This window comes from Papilio xuthus, unplaced genomic scaffold, assembly GCF_000836235.2.
Source record: "Papilio xuthus unplaced genomic scaffold, Pxut_1.1 DF827756.1, whole genome shotgun sequence".
NCBI classification, from domain to species: domain Eukaryota; kingdom Metazoa; phylum Arthropoda; class Insecta; order Lepidoptera; family Papilionidae; genus Papilio; species Papilio xuthus.
Window position 1 is genome coordinate 3,451,630 of NW_013530893.1, and position 21,289 is coordinate 3,472,918.

At 32.6% G+C, this 21,289-nt stretch overlaps 1 protein-coding gene across 2 annotated transcripts in view; it reads left to right on the top strand.

Moving 5' to 3' along the window:
* The first annotated feature begins 7,183 nt into the window (after positions 1–7,183).
* Positions 7,184–21,289, top strand: part of e (nonribosomal peptide synthetase ebony) — a 30,695-nt gene continuing 16,589 nt past the window's right edge. Inside the window, 1 exon segment of one of the 2 annotated variants that reach the window (NM_001312525.1) lies at positions 7,184–7,306. The gene's annotated coding sequence lies outside the window, so the exon portion shown is untranslated. 2 annotated transcript variants of the gene reach the window in all.

Here is a 21,289-nt window from a genome sequence, read left to right on the forward strand (position 1 = left end):
AAACTAAATAATTTGCGCAGATTTACAGTTTATAAATTGTGATCCTTTTCGTACTTTCATCATTCAATGAATCGGTTTACTCAAGTGTTTATATCCGCTGTGGGCCTATAACGAATATTTGTGACAATCGCTATTGTTTACATCATTAATTATGTCAAAATAAGTGAGATTTTTGTTGTACGATAGACGACAGGCGGTGCACTTTAATATGGATTATGGATAAATTGTCGTAGACAATAAAAGTCACAAATATTCATGTTAGGCACACTATTCCTATTCTAAGCTAAAAAAACTTTAACGTTATAAAAACAATCATCGTATTTTGTCCTGTTTACCAAGTCTAGAAATCTCAGCTTAAATTGAGGCTTATTTTAATAAAAAGAATATTAAAAAATATCTTACTATAAGATGTTTGTTTAAAGGTATCTCCAGAACGGCTGAACGTATCTCTATGAAAATTGGCATACATATAGAATATAGTATAATATGTAAAAACACATGAGCTACTAATTTTGTTCTTTTTTAATTCCTCGCGGACGGAGTCGCGGGCGACAGCTAGTATTCTATATTAGGAAAATATATAAATATGTATATCGTGTTTGGGTAATCCCCGATGCAGATTTGGAATTGTTTACTTATATTTATTTCATTTGACATCGGGAAGTGTTTCGTATGTTAATCACAATGAGTCAGGATCATCTAAAAGGTCAGTCGACCTTTCACACGAATACTCTTGTTTATGGTAATAATATAAAGAAGTTTATTTTATAATCTATGACACAACAGGTCTTTTACTCTTTGACCATAAAGGGCCCTTGAATCAAGGTTAGAGATGATAAACAATACGCTTTGAGTAAATAATACCTTTGCAATGTTTTTGTATCTGTATTTTTACTTATGTCTGCTATATATTAAACTAGCTGTCGCCCGCGACTCGATCCGCGTGGATATATAACAAAACTTAATATATAGTTAAATGCTCTTCATCAAGGCATAAATATGAAAAAAAAAAAATGAATAAATAGTATCCTAGGTCCGTCTCCATGCTCTCAGCTACCTCCTCATCAATTTTCAGCCATATCGGTCCACCACCAAAGCCGTTCTTAAGTTATAAATAGTGTAACTAACACGACTTTCTTTTATATATATAGAAAAATGCGACAGTCGAATGAAGAACAGACAGATGAATGGATGTATGTTTGTTTGAAGATATTACCGGAACGGCTGCATGAATCTCGATGAAATTTGGCATAGATGTAACAACATAGTTTGGAAGAACATAGGCTACTAATTAAGTTTTTTTATTCCGCGCGGACCGAGTCTCGACAGCTAGTAATATAATAAATCTTTTAAAAAGTAATTAATCGAATTATTATTAATTTATTTAATATTCAATGTATATGAATTATAAATATAATTAAACTCAATCACTGTATTAAAAGGTCCCTTTCAATCTCTATTGTAGAGCTTTAAATTATAGAGCGGAAATTCTGAATATTTCATTAAAAATTATTAATCATAGTCATCAGTAGCAAACAAATGCCACTTCACGTATAAACGAATCAAACTTGATTAGTTACAAATAGATAAAACGTCTTACGCTTACCATTTATGAATAACGGTTTCATGTTTTCCCGTATATTGATAATTATAAAAAGCAATTATTTGATTGTTTGCTTGTTCTCCATTGAATTCGACTACTATATTCTTTACTAGTTTTTTTTTAACTTATTCGTAATATACAGCCCCACGTAAAGAGAAGACGGAGCTAAGGAACCCGCTACAAAACTCCTGGCGAGAGTGTCTAGTTCTGGATTCTGCTACAAGCGATGGACTAGCAGTAGACAGGAGTATCGAAATTGGAGATCTCTTGTGTCTGAGACCAAGATCAACTTTGGGTCGTTGCGCCAGCGGAATAAGTAAGTTTTTTTTTATTTCCGTGCAGACAAAGTCGCGGGCAACTCCTAGTTGATATATTAAATTATATATGTAGTAAAATGATCAATGTAGCCGATAAGCAAAATTAAGAGGTCAAATTCTGATCCTTAGTATGCGACTAAGGAAGGAATTCTCGAACTCATGCGTCAGTACATGAAATCGTTCCGTTAGGTCACATATAGTAAAGTTATATGACCATATATTGGTAATAATATAAACTATGACGCAGTACTATTGCTTATAATAATTAGTAAGTATATGAGAGTTGACGTACTGACAAGAATATATCTCGAGCAAAAAGATAATTAGAGTAAAAAATGTCTAATGGATACTTGAAGTTAGAAATATTTGCGCGCAAGTAAATAGGCTTAGATAGAAATTCAAATCGACTTTATTCTGATAGTTTATTGCAAACCTTATTCTTTCAAAATGTTTGTTTAAAGTTTTTTTTTGATATGTCATATTAATTCATGACCTTCTGGCAGCCCGTGGCTGACTTGTTTCGACAAGTTCGCTAAAATTCTTCTAGGCTTCGCGAGTAATTTGAACAGTCCTGTCTTGAAAACATTGTCAATAGAGTTTACATTAGTAGCCTATGTGTTCTTCCAGACTATGTTCTATATCTATGCCAAATTTCATCGACATCAGTTCAGCCATTTTGGATACCTTCAAACAAACATCCATCCATCTGAACATTCGCATTTATAATATTAGTAAGATATGTTCACAACCACTACCAAGGTATATGTCGTTATATATTATAATTTGTTTATTAACATCAATTAATAACATAACAATTTATATTCATAGCATCGTGAACAAGACTATAAATTTATTTTTATACTAAAAGTAGCCCGCGATTCCGACCGCACGGGATTATAAAATTAGTAGCATGTGTTCTTCCAGACTATGTTCTACATTTGTTCCAAATTCAACGAGATCCGTACAGTCGTTATGGAGATACCTTCTAACAAACATCCATCCATCCTTCCACACATTTACATTTATAATATTATATAATATTGTAAAATATTGATATTTTTCTAATGTCCGCTCTATAATTAATAAAGTTTTTAATTTAAACATGAAAATTGATTTTTTTTCAAAAGTAAACATTGAAAAGGTTAACGCCCTTTGATATTAAAATAAACCTGCCGACTATTTTGATAAAAATCAGCTTTAAAATAAAGTGAATAAAGTGCTAAATCCGTTGATCCTAGTATCCAGAACTATGATTAATGGAGAATTACTAGTATGGAAAGACACAGATGCAACCTTGAATGCAATTAGTCCAGGAGGAAACTGCGGGACTCCCCTACTTTATCAATATATTTAATTACGTTGACCACCGTGTGACGTTATGAGTAACCCATACAAAGTAGTCATCGTCGTTCATAAATCCCGCACAATTTTGAACAATCAATATCATTTGTCACCTATACTTTGCAAACAAACAGACAGATTTTGGTTAAACTATAATAATTTATTTCGAGTACATTTAAGATGGTTAGGTATATTTATAGAGAATGTTTATTCGCAATTTATTAACATCCCACCTTTGCTTCCTTAACTCGGACAAAATTATTACTTTTACTTATTATTATAAAAGCGAAAGTTTAGATGCATTGATGTTTTTTACAAGGTATCTCCAGCTCACCTGATCCTGACGATTGGCATAGATGTTGAACATAGTCTGGAAGAACATATAGACTACTTACCGAGTTTGTTTTTTCCGCTCGGACGGTGTCTCGGGCAAATGTTAGTTATTAAAGCATACCTGCGTTAGAGTAGTGCGCAGTAGGGAGATCGCCCAGGGCGCTAGATAGAAAGGGGCGTCACAGATCTGTGTATTACTGTCTTACATCCACCAAAGGTACGGTAAAAAGAGGTGCGAAGAATTGTCTCCGTAGGCGCTAGTAGTAATCTTTAGTAAGACAATGGGTACGTGTAGTTTAAGAATAAGTTTTGAAGTTTGTAAATAGAATGGGATGAGTAGTGTTTGAGTTTAATCGGAATAAACAATAAAATATTTTTATTCACTTCTGGTTTTTTATAACTCTGTAGATTATTAAGTTTCTATAAGGTTCTATAAATATATATTATATATTTATAGAACCTTGTTTAAATTACTTTGATGTAGACATATCATTTTTTAACTATTATGCATATATACGATTTAAAAATATAATTCAATGGCCTACACAAAAATTCATTCTGGTTTTAGATTCTAGAACTTCCGTAGAATGGTAAGTTTAATGTATGTTGTAGTTATGAAATGGATAACGTCATTATATAAAATGTCTAGACATATAAAACAATTCTGTTCAGTCAAATACCGAATATATTATCTAGGATTAAAAACGTAGAGACCCAAATAGTAATATAGTTTGAAAATAAAGTTAACGATTGTTTTTGTTAAGTTGGAATTAAATTATGCCGAAAGTAAAAACAGAAGAGTACATCTAGATTGGTTGGTAATTATAATAAAATCACGTATTGAAAATTTGCTGATTTGTGATTTGTAGAAAAAAATTTAGGCATCCACTGAGTGTCGCTGGGTCTAGTCAGTCACTTTATAGAATTGCGTGATTTACAAAGTGTTAGCGACATTATATGTATTAAAATATTTTATTTGAATATTTATGAACTGTATTATTATGCGTTAACAGACGTCATGCCACGTGCTAGATAGTACATGATGAATAGTCGCGAGGAAGCCCGCGTGTCTGAGAAAAAACATATAAATGTCATATTAAGCTAACGCGTGTATATGTTATTATGCATTTTACAGCAGATATTCTTATACAAACGAAAAACTTATCAGTTGCCACGACTCTCTTATAAAAAACTAGCTGTCGCCCGCGACCCCGCAGAATTAAATAAAGAGCCTATTTTTTTTTTGTTTATATCATAAGGTGGCAAACGAGCGAGCGGCCACCTGAAATCGCTGAAATAGCGAAGTGACCGTTGCCCATAGATATACGCAATTGCATATGCGTTGCCTACCTTTAATCGACGGAGGAGAGGATGCACAGAAAGAAAATATTTTCCCGTCGCATGCATCCTCTCATCCGGAAAGTCCACTTCCACTTCCCATCCTTTCTTTATAAGAAAAAGGGTGGGAAGGGGAAGAGGACTAAATTAGGCCTCCGGGACGCACTCTTATCAGACGAAACGCGGATTTTCACTTTACGCAGGTCTTCCGTGTTGTCGTGGCATTTCACCGGGTGAGCCGGGCCAATTCGCGCGAAGATGTTAAAGCGGGCTCTACCACTGTTGTTGCCTATGTGTTGTTCCGGACTATGTTATATGCCCGAAATTTGGTAGAGATCCGTTCAGCCGTTCTGGAGATATCTTCAAACAAACATCCATCTATCTAAACTTTCGCATTTATAATAATAGTAAGATTGACAAAGTCAAACTAACGAACCATCTCAAGTCTCAAGGCGATATATACAATGCAACCAAACAGTTTTTATATTTCAACATTACACTTAAGTGGATGTCGTTGTCTAGTTGTTACGATCTTTTTTATAATAAGCTTTTGAATATGAAAAATTACTGCAGTAACTTGAATATAGTTTTATTGAAGGTGAAAAGAGACAGAGTATAGTTTAGACAGAGAGAGAAGACATAAAAGACCGTTTAATTGACGAAACAATTTTCTATTCGAAAGAAAAAAAGTAATTGTAAGAGATTTTTTAAATCAATTTTGTAGTTTATCAGGTGCAAATGAATCTGTATTGCCTATTAATATTGTGTCCACATTTTAAATAAAGGTATAGATAAAAATATAACAGTGGTAGAGAGCGCCATAGTAGCACCTGTTAAATGGGCCAGCTTGACCGGTGAAATAACTCACAGAAGACATGCACCAAGGACTACTGAAATAAAGCTTTGCTTACACTAGCGCACGATCTTGCCATTTCCCAAGTTAGGGGTGACTAAGCTGTCGCGGACGAGAGCGAAAGCGTGCCCGTGGCCCCGTCCCGATGCGTTGGAGGAACAGAGAGGTTTAGTGGGTATGCCTCCGCTATTGAGGAGAATCCCCCATAACTACTGCGGAGTATGCATAAAGCATTTATCTCTGGAAAAAAAGGGGTGACTAAGCTATAATGTTAACAATCTTACTTCTTAATTCCGCTCGGACGGAGTCGCGGGCAACAGCAAGACAAAATATAAAAATCTCTGTTTTCATTTAGTATAAGGAATACGTGAAAAAAGAGTACGGACCAAGACTCTGTAGATGTCTTTAGTTGTATAATATATTTTTTTTTTATTTCAGACTCATGATCAATACAGAAAAAAAATTTACAAATTACAGCAAATGAATAAAGAGAAAAACACATAATTATTCATAGCACATGTAGACGTGTCCACATGGCCAGCATTGGACAGTCGAATCCCAGTATAATGAAATAAAAAAAGCCAAAATCAAACTAAACCACTCTGGCCCAGTGCATATTGATTGATTCATATCTTTGACTTTCTTCGTCGTTATTTGTAGGTTGCATCACGATGTTTTCATTCACCTTAAGAACGGATAAATATGAATATGAAATTCAAAAATAGAACAACATTTGTACAAGGCGGGAATCGAAACTGGATGTGTAGATTTCAGTGCGATCCAGTCAAGCGCTGACTAACTGCACCATCGACTATATGCAATTATTTTGGTAAAAACCCACACTAAGAGGAAAGTGCAAAATGAATCGAACATAAGAACACACTAGTGTAGACAACACCGTAAGAATGTATTTTTATAAATGTTTGCAGACTGAGAAGTAAAATGCCGGAGGCTTAATTTTATTCCTAGTTCTAAATATAGTACTAAAATATCTATAAAATTCTCGATGTTAAGTAAAAAAAATTATATAATAGAAAAAAATGTAAACTATTTAATATGCAATGTATAATTACTTATTTATGTATACGTATGACGTTAATTGTATAAATTTTACTTTTATTACAATTAATGAATTTTCAAAATATATATTAATTAAAATCAATTTTTAATGTCTTGTTATTTTGTTAAATATTTGCTTTTATTCATATTAATTAATATAAAAGTTTTTCAAATAAAAATAATCATGAAATGGAATTACTAAATAAATTAAATATATTGAAGTTATGTTTAAAAAAAATATCTAAGGCCAGCATTCATCGGTGCGTTTTTATTCGACAAAGCGCTATTGGCCAAGAGCTATATAAATTGGCATTGCCAGTAGTGGCCGACAGTGCTAGCCTTTGCCTTTGTGCATACTGCATCGGCGCCAAGAGAACGCGCGGGTTTTTTTTTTCTGTGACAGTGATAGCTAAATATTGTGCCAGTGACATTTTTTTAAAAAGTGAATTATTATTTTAAACTGTGAGTATTTCTTTTTTATTTGCATAACTAACATTATTACGCGGTTTAAGTATTTTTTCTATTTATTTTTCGTAAATTTTTTACGAAAAAAATTAATATATTTTTTAAATTATTTAAAGACATAAAATATTGTCTTTTATTTTTTTTTGGCAAAAGCTTTTTTATTATTAAAAAGTGCGTCAACTTTTTGCTTCACTTATTTAAATTTTTAGTTGCAAAAATGTGCGACAATGCGTTAAATGACAAGACGTGTAAAATTAAAGCGTGGGAGCACATAAATAAATAAAATAAATTTTCAGTAAATTTAATTTATGGAATAAAAAATATTTCTTGATTACATTATTAGATTTTAGAACTTATATCTGTGAACCAGCCATTATTTGCAGCAAAAAAAAAAATAGTATAGTAACAATTAAACAAGACAAATAGCCTGACCAGTAAGAAAAAATCTTAGCCATAATTCGAGAAAATGTAAATTCTTTGCGTGCAAATAAATCGTGGGCCTAACATGAATATTTGTGACGATCGCCACCGTATCGTCATCGTCAAAATAAATCATAAAACTTTTATGATTTATTTTTGTGAATAAAATAAATTAAAAAATATAGTAAACCTAAAGTAAAATATTTACGAAGGTTACAGTAATATGTATGTTCTTAAGAAATATTTTTTTATATCATAAAAAAAATCATGAACATGGAAATAAATTACATCATCGATATAATAATATTAAATATGATTTTAAAAGTATTTACTCAAAACTGTTGACATTGATGTTTCACAACTGGTTTGTTAAGGAAGTGTCAAAAAAGCGCGGGAAACTTTCTATACGAAACCCTTAACCATAGATAAAACATAATGTTTATGCTAAAACTCGTACAGATTATGTTAGTAATATAAATGCGAATTTTGGATAGATAGATGATTGTTAGTATCTCTAGAACGACTGCATCTATCAATCTGGGTAAAAAGACCTTAAAAAAGTAGTGTTTACGCAAGTCCAGACAATCTAAGTGTCAAATTTCATCTAGCCGTTTTGGACCTATTTGATAACAAACATCCATCCATCCATCCAAAGTTTTGCATGTATATTAGTAAGAAATCGGTAGGCAATTTAAATGCAAATGTTTGGATGGATGTATGTTTGAAGGTAACCCTAAAACCGCTGTATGCATCTCACTGAAATTTGGCATAGTTAAGGTTAATCATTATTTTTTTTTATTTCCGCGCATACGTAGTCGCGGGTTCCAGCTAGTTTTACCATAAATTAGAAATATCAAATGTGATTACAAGAAAATGTTTGTAAGATAATTGTTAGAAAAACATAACCTCAACGTGTATTTAAGATTTGACATTTCATATTAAAATGTTAAATCGTGACTATGATTCAGGTAAAGCTTGATTATAACAAAGATTAATGTCTGCATAAATGCTTATTACATATTGTATTGATAGACCTAACATCTTAAATTAATTCCAGGTTCTAGACGTGTTTAAATCGGCGATGAATCGGTTCAAAAGTTCAGATCACATAGATTTGAACCGTTGATCTGCGGTTCAACTTGGTAGCTCACGGCTCTCTATATGCTAGAGTGACTCGCAGTTCGCAGTTCGTTCTGATCTGCGAACCGGTTCACTGATCTGTTTCACAGTTGTGAATCGTAACCTGAGCTACTGGTCATCAATAATTCATAATGCACTATAAAAATACTATGAATTAGGTTTCGGATAAACAGAAAATCAAAATTATTTGATGGCATGGTTATGATCTCGTTAATTTTTTTTAAATGGCACGTTGTTACGTAAATGTTTGCTACCCTCGAGGAAGTATTTGAAACAGGTTGGGAGAATTTTTTTCATTAAAAAATTGTTCTTGTAATAGAATTTAAACTTTATTATTCAACCGTATAAGTTGTACCATTAAGATTTTTTGTTATGTAAATCTATGACGCTTGTTTTTTTTGTTGCACAGACTATATAAATGCAGTTGCATTTTCCTGGTCATCAAAAGAACGTGTCATTATTTCCTGGTTGTGAGTTTTTAATTTTCCCAAGTTGTAAATGTGTCACGTATATAATTCATATTTTATATCCTTTTAGAGGAACGGGAAACCATGAAATACTGTAAGACGTAATAAATTATATCGTTTTATAAAAATACAATTATATTAAAAAACTATCGATTAGTCAAAGAATTGGTATAGTCCGATAAACTTATATGACCCGGTGTTAGCGATAGCATGGTTTGTCATCTGGTCAAATACATTTGTGGGTCTATATTATAACTAGCTGTCGCCCGCGACTCCGTCCGTGGAGAATTAAAATAACATAATTAGCATCCTATATGTGTTCTTCCAAACTGTGTTCTCCATGTACAATTAACAAACTAGGTGCGGTTCAATACAAATTTTGTTGTGTAATTGTTATGAAGCAGTTAAATATTAAATAACATCGTTGTTACGGTTTAAACATCGGGTCAATGTTGTGTTACAAAAACATCTAACCTTCATCTATTTATAAATGGTTTGAAACATTAAAAAAATCTATTCATATAACGTCGATATGATAACTACTAATTTAAACTGATCAAAAGTAATTCTTAAGAACTAAACTTAAAAAAAATATTTAGATTTCATGGTTGAAATTAAGTTGATTGTTCAAAATTAGATCTTATAAACTTCAAATCTCAGTTCGAAGTTCATGATCAGCTATTGCGTCGAACGTATGTGGCTCAATTAAGCACTTGACTTGCAATCTGCAGGTCCTGGGTTCGAATGCCGCCATGTACCAATATGTTTTGCACATATCTGAGAAGAAATTCAAAGATATGTGTGATGTCAACCAACGCGCACTTGACCAGCGTGGTTGACCATGGCCCTTAACTTAGGGTACGCTCCGAGGCCCTCGGTGGGGACGTAAAGTGAGCTGATGATGATGATGAATCAACTATTACATATTGCACGTTTATCCGTTCGCAAAATTTTCTTCAAAATAAAGCTTTCGTTTCGCGTATTATAAGTTATAAATATACCTTGTATGTTACTTACAGGATGTTACGCTTTTGCATTAACATAATATTTTAAATCCATTCCATTATGCCAAGCTTGATAGATATCGAAGATGGCGGTGTCATTAATAGATTTATCATCCCCCGAGCAAATAAATTCAATTAATTGTTTTTTATTTTCTATTGTGAACAGATAATTATAACTTTTGTAAGACATTATACTGTTTAAAGATCACAGATTAAATATGTATTTCAGTCTAGGTACAGTTTCAGATCCGACGAGAATATTTAATAGTAAATTAACAGACTATATGGAGCCGGGCACGAAGTTGCCTGGCGTGACGTAACCGCGAATACCCATAGTTATTCCATATTAGTTAAACTTAAATCAATGAGTAGACATTTATTCAGCGTTCACGTACAAATAATATATTTTGCTTCGACAAAATCCGAGAAGTGTAAATATAATGCTAAAGTATGGGTCCTTGCACATAGGCCAAACGCGAATGGCAAAAAAACGCCGTAACTTGCCCGCGCACGGTTAACGCCAGTGGCCGCCACAAATCGCCACTGCTCGTTTCTTGTTTGTGGCTGTTGCGTGTGGCTTTTGTACAATCACCCTAACTTTAGCATTATACGAATTAACTAGCTATCGCCCGCGACTTCGTCTGTGCGGAAATAAAAAAATAAAGTATCCTATGCGTTCATCCAGACTTTTTTTGTATATGCGAAATTTCATCGAGATCCTTACTGCCGTTCTGGAGATAACTTCCAACAAACATTTGCATTTATATTATTAGTAAGATTATTGAAATCTCACAATCATCGGAAAAAGCGTAGTAATAATAGCTTTGGTTTCAAAGTGGTCGTAAGTTCAATTCTTTCATTGACGGATCGATCGATCGACAAGTGTCCTTATTCTTCATACAACTGTTTGTTTTTTCTCCAAAAAAATATCAATTATAAAGTTAATAAAAAATAAATACGAAAATTACAATCGAGGTGTGTCGCAAAACATGACTCCATTTCCTGATCGAATACATGAACCTTCTGACGTTAATTTTTCGTCATTACATTTACCAATTATCCCATAATTACGTTATCATCGATGACCTTTGAGTTTTAAGAGTCTGGACTGGACAAGCGCGCACTCCGCTCTGACAAATTACGAACAATGAGCTTGACAGTTGCTTGTGTGCTCATATACAGAACAATAAAAATAACTCACGCTAAAACGTTTATTTGATAATTTATTTTAATATCTTAAAACTATTTATTAATGTATATCTTAAACGTATTAAAATCAATTTAATAAACATGGTACAACGTCTTAAATATGTATTTAAGCAGTTAATCGATATACATTTTGTATGCACTGCGTGATTTATTTTTTTAAACTAGCTAATAGCTCGCGACTGTATATATTATTCTGGCATATTTAAACTACATTACAGAAAGGTCTCTACAAAGTCGGTTCAGCAGCCTAGAAACAGAAGCGGACTTGTGGACAGACAAATAAAAATCGTAATTAGAACACAAATACATCATGTTCACAGAATATGATTTTTTTATATTACATACAGACATTCTAATTTTATTAACTGTGTAATATAGATAAATTTAAATTTGATGATAAAATTTAAATAACACCAAATACCAACAAGGTTGAAAACATGATCGGAATCGAAAAATGCATTAACGCTTTAGCGAATTCCAAAAACTTTACAATAATCAAATAGTGAACAAATAAAAGCGATAAAGATATCGATTTTTTTGTTTTTTTTTGTTGTACAAGTATTTAAGTTGTCATCCCTTTTTTGTGACAGTATTTAGAATGTTACCAACCTTCAAAAAAATAAAAGTTTGTCACGCATAAAAGCGAAGTCATGCGTACATTGTCTATGATAAGCTTTTGACAGGTGTCATTGTAAAGCGGTGTGTACACTAGGTATTTTTCAAAATAATTTTTAATATTTTATGCCCAAATAATATATTACAAAAATATTACGAAATTATGTACTGTAAATTTTTCCGATCTATCTGCATTTAGACTTGGAACTGAAATTACACCCACTTAAAGAAATCGAAATTATTTTAAATTCCAAACACTTATTGTCATTATCCAAGTGAAGAAGACAAGTTAAGATCAAGCTTTGCATTAATGGAACCATTTTTTTTTAAACTATTGTATAGTAAAGTGTCTAATATATGTATACATATTAATAAAGTTGTACTGTCTGTATGTAAAATAAAAAAAAACTTATTTCATACACATGAAGTATTTGTGATGTTGATAGATAAAAAATATTTTTTTAGCCTGTATGTATGTCTGCCCGCAAGGCTGTGTTTGTTCCGGTTAATCTCCGGAACGGATGGACAGATTTTGACGGGACTTGTTCAGGAAGGTAGCTTATGGAATCGGGTTTTTTTTTAATACTGCGCTGATGACGTCGCGGGCGACCGCTAGTTATTACAAATAAACGTACATAGTCCTTGGTTGTAAATGGATTAAGATTATGATTGCGGAAATATTCTATCTAATCAGGGTTTATTTAATAGGTAACGAAATCCAACTAATATTGCTAATTTATGTTGAATATATACGCTAAATATACATAACAAAACGCATACATTATTTTAATTGGCATTAACGAATTATCGCGTTAACTTCCTTGATGAATTAAAGCGAGTATAAAGAGCATGGATATAAGATGACAAAATTGTAGTTTGGTAGCTAACGCCCGCGATTTTTTCCGCGTTATGGTAATAAAACCAAATTAATAGACAATGCACTATCCAGATTTTTATTTATCTATGTTTCAGATTTCATCCAGATAGCCCTTAATAAGCTTAAAAATTATATAATTATTTTTTTATTTCCACAGTGTATAGGGTGCCTTAAATAAATGTGCGTGCGATCTTTATCGTGCATTCATACAACACGCATGCCAAGCCCTCATTTAAAAGACATTGAAAAATAGATTCTAAAACTATCTGAACATAGGCTTTATTATTGAACATTACATCTTTATTGGTTATTTCCTGTGCAAAATTTAACCGATCTTCGCGCCTACTAACATTTAAGAGATGCACATTTGCATTGCCAATGTATTTTAAGTTTGAATTAAATAACTTTAGAGTCTAAATTACATTGGCGTGTGTAAATGTTTGCCCCAAATGTAGTACAGTCAAACCTTGCCGGATCCGTTCACTTCCGAAGTGGACTTAACTCAAGGCGATTCAACTAACTTGTCAAATATTGCCAGCAAACATTTGTCTTATTTAGGCCATAGACAAAATTGAAAAGAAAACGAGTGATAGTTAACAATTATTGTTTATGGTTAATGTATTTATTTTCCTCTAAAATCAATGACGAACTTTATAAATTAATATAGCAGACACTTATTTATTATTATTATTATTTAAATACAGAAGTACATGGCGGGATTCGAACCCAGGACCTGCAGATTGCGAGTCAAGTGCTTGACTTCTAAGCCACTGACGCTCTTACAAACCTATATACATGAAAAAAAAACAAATTTACATATGCGTCAAAAAATTAATCTCTTGTCAGTCAGTTAACTATACATGTATGAATTAAACTAACAAGTAAGATTACAACTAATTAATGTCATAGTTTAAATAAATTAATAAATATTGCGTGTGGCCTTATCGTTAAATCTTACTAATATTATAAATGCGAATGTATGGTATGGATGGATTATTGTTAGAACGTAATCTCCAGACCGGAGAGCTGACTAGGATCTTGTTAACCATGCTGGTCCAGTGAGAATTGACTGCTGTTGTTGCTGACATGTTGATCTTTATCACGGCTCTAATAACCTTACTAATATTATAAATGCGAATGTTTAGATAGATGGATGTTTGTTCGAAGGTATCTCTAGACCGGCTGCATAAATCTCGCTGTAATTTGGCATAGATGTAGAACATAATCTGGAAGAACACAAAGGCTTCTAATTGAGTTTTTTTTTAACTCCACACGGACGGAATCGCGACGACAGCCAGTATATTATAAATGCGATTGTTCAGATGGATGGATGTTTGTTGGAAGGTATTTCCACTGCTAAGCAGATCTCGCAGAAATTTGGCATAGATGTAAAACACAGTCTGGAAGACGACATAGCTAATTATAAGGTTTTTTAATTCCACACGGACGGAGTTCCAGGCGAACACTAGTTTTTAATAATTCTTTAATAACGAAATGAAAAAATAAGGTAAGCCGTTTCGTAATAATCGAAATTTCTTTATATCTTTCTACTTTTTTTTAAATACAACGATCCTTGAGGAATCACCTTGCACATTAGCAAAGGATGTGTTTGAAGCGCAAATAATGCAACAATTTAAATTAGCTGTAAGAAAAAAATTACATAATTAAATATAAAGAATCAGAAAAAATATAATAAGTCTAATTTAAATGGTAAAACCTAATAGATAATAAAGGCGGAAGATTTTTTTAAATCGCGTAGGCATAGACAAAGAAAAGCTGACGTTTTTTAGTGTTACCAGACTAAAATTAACTCGATTCGAGGGCACTTGAATTTTATCTAACATATTTTAAAGTGGCTCTACTTTATAAGTGCCTTTGTTTTATTCAGCTCATTAAAAAAAGATTTTTCAAGTGTTTTATTTTTGCATATGTAAATTTTATAAATTTTACATCTTACTAATATCATAAATGCGAATGTTTAGATGGATGCATGGATGTTTGAAGGTATCTCCGGCACGGTTCAACTGATCTTGATGAAATTTTGTACAAATGTAGAACGTCAGGCAGGGTTGCGGAAGAAAGCGAAAGCCTGCCCGTGACCTCGCCATCATGCGTAGGAGGAACAGAGGGGTTTAGTCGGTATACTTCCCATCTGGAAGATAATCCCATATAACTACCGCCCCTCACCTCCCGGGGCACGGAGTATGCATAAAGCATTCCCCTCTGAAAAAAAAAGATGTAGAATATAGTATGGAAGAACACATATGTTATAATACTAAGTATTTTTTTAATCCCGCGTGGACGGAGTCGCGGGCTTCAACTAGTATTAATATTACTAACGTTCCATTAATAACAGGATCTTACATTCTTATTTGATATATGTTTATAATTGAATCTTAATAAAGTAACGTACATTCGTATTTATTATTTACCAGTTTGTAATAAGGAAATACTTATAAACCTTAATCTCAACTATGGTTTAAAATGTTACGACATGAAAACAAGACATAATAAGCAACAAATAAGATTACAACTAATTACTGTCACATAATTTAAATAAATAGTACGTGTGGACTTCATTAATCTCTTTAATAATTCATTAATAACCAAACCAAACAATAAGTACCAGTTTCGTAAGATTAGTTAACAACTAGCTGTCAACCACGACTCCGTCCGAGCGGTATTAAAAAAGGTTTCTAAAGAGTTTTCCCGGCAATTCGAAATTTTCGCACTTTATAAACCTTCTCTGGACCCCCACGAACATTTCAAAACCAAGATAAGATAAATCCGTTCAACCGTTCTCGAGTTTTAGCGAGACTAACGAACAGCAATTGTTTTTTTATATATATACACGATTATAGTATGTTTTTATTTCCTACACTATTATATCTTATTAATCATACTAATATTACAAATGGATGGATGTTTGTTTGAAGGTATCTACAGAACAGCTGAAAAGATCACGATGAATTTTGGCATAGATCTACATGTAGGGACTATATTCTACAACATAGTCTGGAAGAACACATAAGCTGTTTATTAAGCTTTTATTTTAATTATGCGCGGGCGGAGTCACGGGCAACTACTATGGAGTAAAATCTTCATTATTAAACATACACAAAGGTAATAAAATAGCTGTAAACACTGGTAATATCTGTCTGTATATTGATACTTAATACTGTTCAGTATGCAGGCAATGCAATGACTATTTTTATCAAGAATTTAACATGTTTACAACATTTAGTAAATCCCAAGGTATTCTATCCAAAGATGGCAATGTTTATCGCGAATGTGTATGTACGTACAAGTATGTGGGTTTTTTTGTTACCTCCTGTACACTACAGCTCAATCGATTTGGTAGTGTGAGTTGTGTCTATTTGTATTCAACTCTGGAACAGTTGTGTCAGCCAGACTTCTTGGAGACTTTTTAATATTATTATATATTATAGTTAATACGTTTATTGTTAAACTATGTAACATGCACATGCACAAATTAAATGTATATAACTATAAATATTGTATAATTAAACAAGTGGTCGTGTGGTTTTTTAACTATTTATTGAATAGTTACTTAGATAATAAAAATAGCGCGCCTTCCCGTAGCACACTTATATCCAATGAACGTCTAATGCACCATTGTTGCCAGCGCAGGAAAAAAGTTTATAATAATTTGAATGTTGCCAATACAAAAAGAAATTAATAAGAATTCAACAAAAACAATAAATAATTTATGTGAATTAATTGAACATATTACTTATATTATAAATGCGATTGTTTGGATAGATGGATGGATGGATGGTATCTCTAGAACAGCTGCATGGATCTTGGAAATTTAGCATAGATGTAGAACACAGGGTACTAATTAAGTTTTTTTTTTAAATTTCGGGCGGATGAAATCGCGGGCGACAGCTATATAGTATATAATAATGATTTAATGTATTATAATTAATCAAAACGGACATTACATTTGTTAATTTTTCGTATGCAATGTCTTGCATATTTTAAATCTTCACCCACGGTCGAAATTAGTCTTATATAATTTATTTTTAAATTTAACCTTAAAAATATGCAAAATGCTTTTCATAACAGAAATAGGAATCATTTCCCTTTATAAATAATAATAATGAAATTACCATAGACAACGCGTGGCGTTGCCACGTGACCATAGACGCTGGACTAGTCTGACAGTTTCCGTCAATGGCCTTGAACTGTCGGAAGTTTGTCTTAAATGTTTAAACAATATGAAGTAATAAGACCACTAAATTACTTCACTTATTTCATGGAAAACATAATAATTATATCGTTCTAATATTTTCATCTATTAAAAAAATACAAGTACAAATTGGTCCTGTCTAGATATTTTTCTTCTATATGTTTTATACCCCTGCATGTAACGTGACATGTAAAAACTAAGGAAGGACAAAAATGTACAGGGATTTAAATAAAAAACCCTTGTTTGCAGAAAAATGTGTTAATATTGTAGAACATGAATAACAAAAAGACATAGAAAACTGATCTGACATTAATAAATTCAAAAGTTAAAATTTCTTCTTTTTTCTTAGATTTAATGGCTGCTAAAGTGTAAAAACTCCTTGAACATATTTGCTTATGAAATGTGTTTCTTAAAAAGTGTAACGTCGGCTCTATAATAGATAAATTTATGTCTCTGCTCCTGTCATATTGTGTCTTGCTTGTAAGAAAATGGACATTTTCCAATACTATACATATATTTACTTATACTATATTTTTATAAAAATTACGCTTAAAGTTAGATTAGGTTACTAACTACAAACAACCTGCTAATTCAAAGATTAACAATTTTTAGGACACCCTGTATTCGTATTAATTAACTTCATTTGTTTTATCATAGACTTTTATTATTGTAATATATGTGTACTGAGTAACTCGTCTGCTTTGAAAAATGTATAAAAATATTGTCGTCTCTATTTTATCAAAGAGAACAAGAGAGACGGCATTATGTAATCAACCGTTATTGTCACAAAGTATAGGATCACTCTATTTACAAGGAAATTGATTGATGAGTACTTATTTGATGCACACTGTTACAAACCTATATGCATTCAATGCATATAGCAGTAGGAAGTTCAGTATTCTGGTCATCATCAGCTCACTATACGTCCCAATGGAGGAGCTCGGAGCCTACCCTATGTTAGGGTTGTCTAGGCTATAGTCAACCACGCATCTACGTGCAGGATGCATAGCGATTTCCTTCACCGTAAAGTCGGATAAATGTACATATTTAAATGAAAAATATAAAAACACATTACTACATGGATTTGAACTTAGGAACTGCAGATTACAAGTCAAGTTCTTTAACCCTAGAGCCACCGACGCTTAGTATTTTATTAACAAAGAAATATTTATGAGATTAATCTTTATAATTTTTATTATGCTGGCATTTCACCGTATGATTCGTCATCATCTGCTTACTATACGTTTTAGGACATAGTCAACCACACTGGCCAAGTGCGGGTGGACTTCACACATCTTACCAATCTTACTAATATTATAAATGCAAATGTTTAGATGGACGGATGTATGTATGAAGGTATCTCCAGAACGACGGAACGGATAATATCATAATATTTAATGTAATGTTTTGGCATACAAATAATAATAATAAGATATTTTATCCGTTCAAAGACAACACTTATAACACAAAATAAATCAAAAATTAAACTAATATAACAAAAAAAAGATTAAATAGAAATTATAGTTAAGCATTGGAATGCAATGACTATGACCTTGTCACCACTAACTTAGGGTAGGCTCTGAGCACCTCGGTAGGGACGTATAGTGACCTGATGATGATTGCAATGCAGACCAGATAGGGCCTTTGCTCCGCTGTCTGTTCATTTACTCTTGGGTTTAAAAATTGATTTCTGCAAAAGCCTTTACGTCCTCAATACGTCAGTTACAGCAATTGATAAATAAATTATTGCCACTAAATATTCCATTCATACTAAACAACATGATAAAACAAGTAATTACATTTACTTGCATCTTGATGTCATATCTACATGAATATAACAATGGGCATTAAACACTGAGAATAATAGAAACATTCATTCATGTAAACACCTTGACATCGGGGTTACGAAATGTTTCAACATTCGTCAATTGAGCAGAACTTAGTAGCACTAAATCTACACTGAAGTTCTCCCTTAGTGACCACTTAACCATCCAGAGTGCGGTAAAGGAATGAAATGTATGACTATTAATTTATCCTTAGTTTGTGATGTCTCCTGTTTTTTTGTTTAATACTAGCTGTCGCCTGCGACTTCGTCCGCGTGGATTTAAAAATAATAATAAGTAGCCTATATGTTCTTCCAGATGTTCTATATTTATACCAAATATCAGCAAGATTTGTTGAGCCGTTCCGAAGATACCTTCAAACAAACATCCGTCCGAACATTCGCATTTATAATATTAGTAAGAAGATTCTACACCTTACAATTTTTTTTTGTGTTTATTATTTATCCCTGTCATTCTCTTTGTAAATAATAGAGAAAATAATATTTTGTTCAATATAACAACACCTGACACCCACGTTTAATATGTCTACTTAATTTATGGGATACTTTTTTTAAAAATTAATTTTGTTCAACCCTAGTTTGATTATTGACTTTTTGTTGGTGGTCCATACAAAGTAAGAAATTGATAAACTATGATTAGAGCCGGCGAATGCGGTGGCTATCGGTTGTGCAATGACCAAGGCCGAGCCGTGCACTGTTTAACAAATTTAATGGCGTCTTACGAAACAACCGTCCTTACAGCCCAACGCGCTCCTCACGTTCATCTAGGTATAGGGTTGTCACAACAAAATTACCAATACTGTTTATAACATACGATGATCTTACCAATATTATAAATGCCTTTAGATAGATAGATGTTTGATTGAGGGTATCTCTAGAACGGCTGAACGGATCTCGATTTAATATGGTATACAGAACATAGTGTGGAAGAAAACATATGCTTCTATTTTTTTTAATTTAGGTTATAAAATGGCAACCCTAAAAAGCCTTTTAAATAGGGAGTGAGATAAGCTATTACCGCAGTAGTTCAGTAAGAAAATATGTAACAATTTATTTGGGAGATAATGACACATAAGAACAAACATGACATACATAAATACACTACATTGTTATTTAAAAAAAAATACAAGATAAGTTCTAATCCAACGAGGATCTTGTGACAATTTTTTTGACAAGTACAGGGTGTCGCTAGTGTCGTTTCTAGAAACTATCTAGATAAACGACCGTTGTTAGGTGCAACTGCGCAGCTACCTTACTCTCTCGATCTGATTAGCTATTAAAATCAGTATTGCCATGTACAAACTTTCAATTAATGTTATTATCATGTTAAAAAGCATAATGTTTGTTTGTAGGGTTGTCACAATTTTGAAACAAAGATTATTTTAGTAAAAATCCTAGGGCTGTCACTCTTTGGATGCATTATCCAACAATTACATAAATTTATAATAAAATGTAATAATAAAATAAAATGAATAAAGCTGTAATGCATTCTTGAGTAACGCTCTAGTAAGTCTCAAGGTGTTAAGAATTACATTGACTATCTTTTTGCATTGTATGAGTCAGTAAAAAAACAGAATAACGTTTTTAAATATCGTCTTTTTATAGAATTATTCGTGAAGTTTCCAGTCTCCTAAAATAAACGTCCGAGTGGTGAACGGCTCAATCTAACAGGCAGAACATGTAATTTTAATAACTATCATCATCAGCTCACTATTCTTCCCACCGAGGGATTGGAGCATACCCTAAGTTAAGGGTGATTAGGTCATAGTCAACCACGCTGGCCAAGTGTGGGTTGGTTGACTTCACACATATCTTTGAATTTCTTCTCAGATATGTGCAGGTTGCATCACGATGTTTTCCTTTGCCTTAAGAACGTCGGAATTTTAATCTATAATCGAAAAACACATTGGTACACGGCGGTATTAGAACCTAGTATCTGCAGATTACAGGTCAAATGCTTAACCCCTGAGTCCGACGCTCTTTAATTACTAGATGTGTCCCAAATAAACAGATCAAGTTAAATAAAACCGTTTAAATATCGAAGTAACTGTCACTTGACGGTGACCTTTAAAAAACAAGGTGGTCCATGCAAATGGAACTTTAGGGGTCACTGAATTTATTACCGTTAGATTACGAAATAAAATAAACAAAAGTGTTGGTACTTTCGTGACATAGATCCATCTATTATAGGG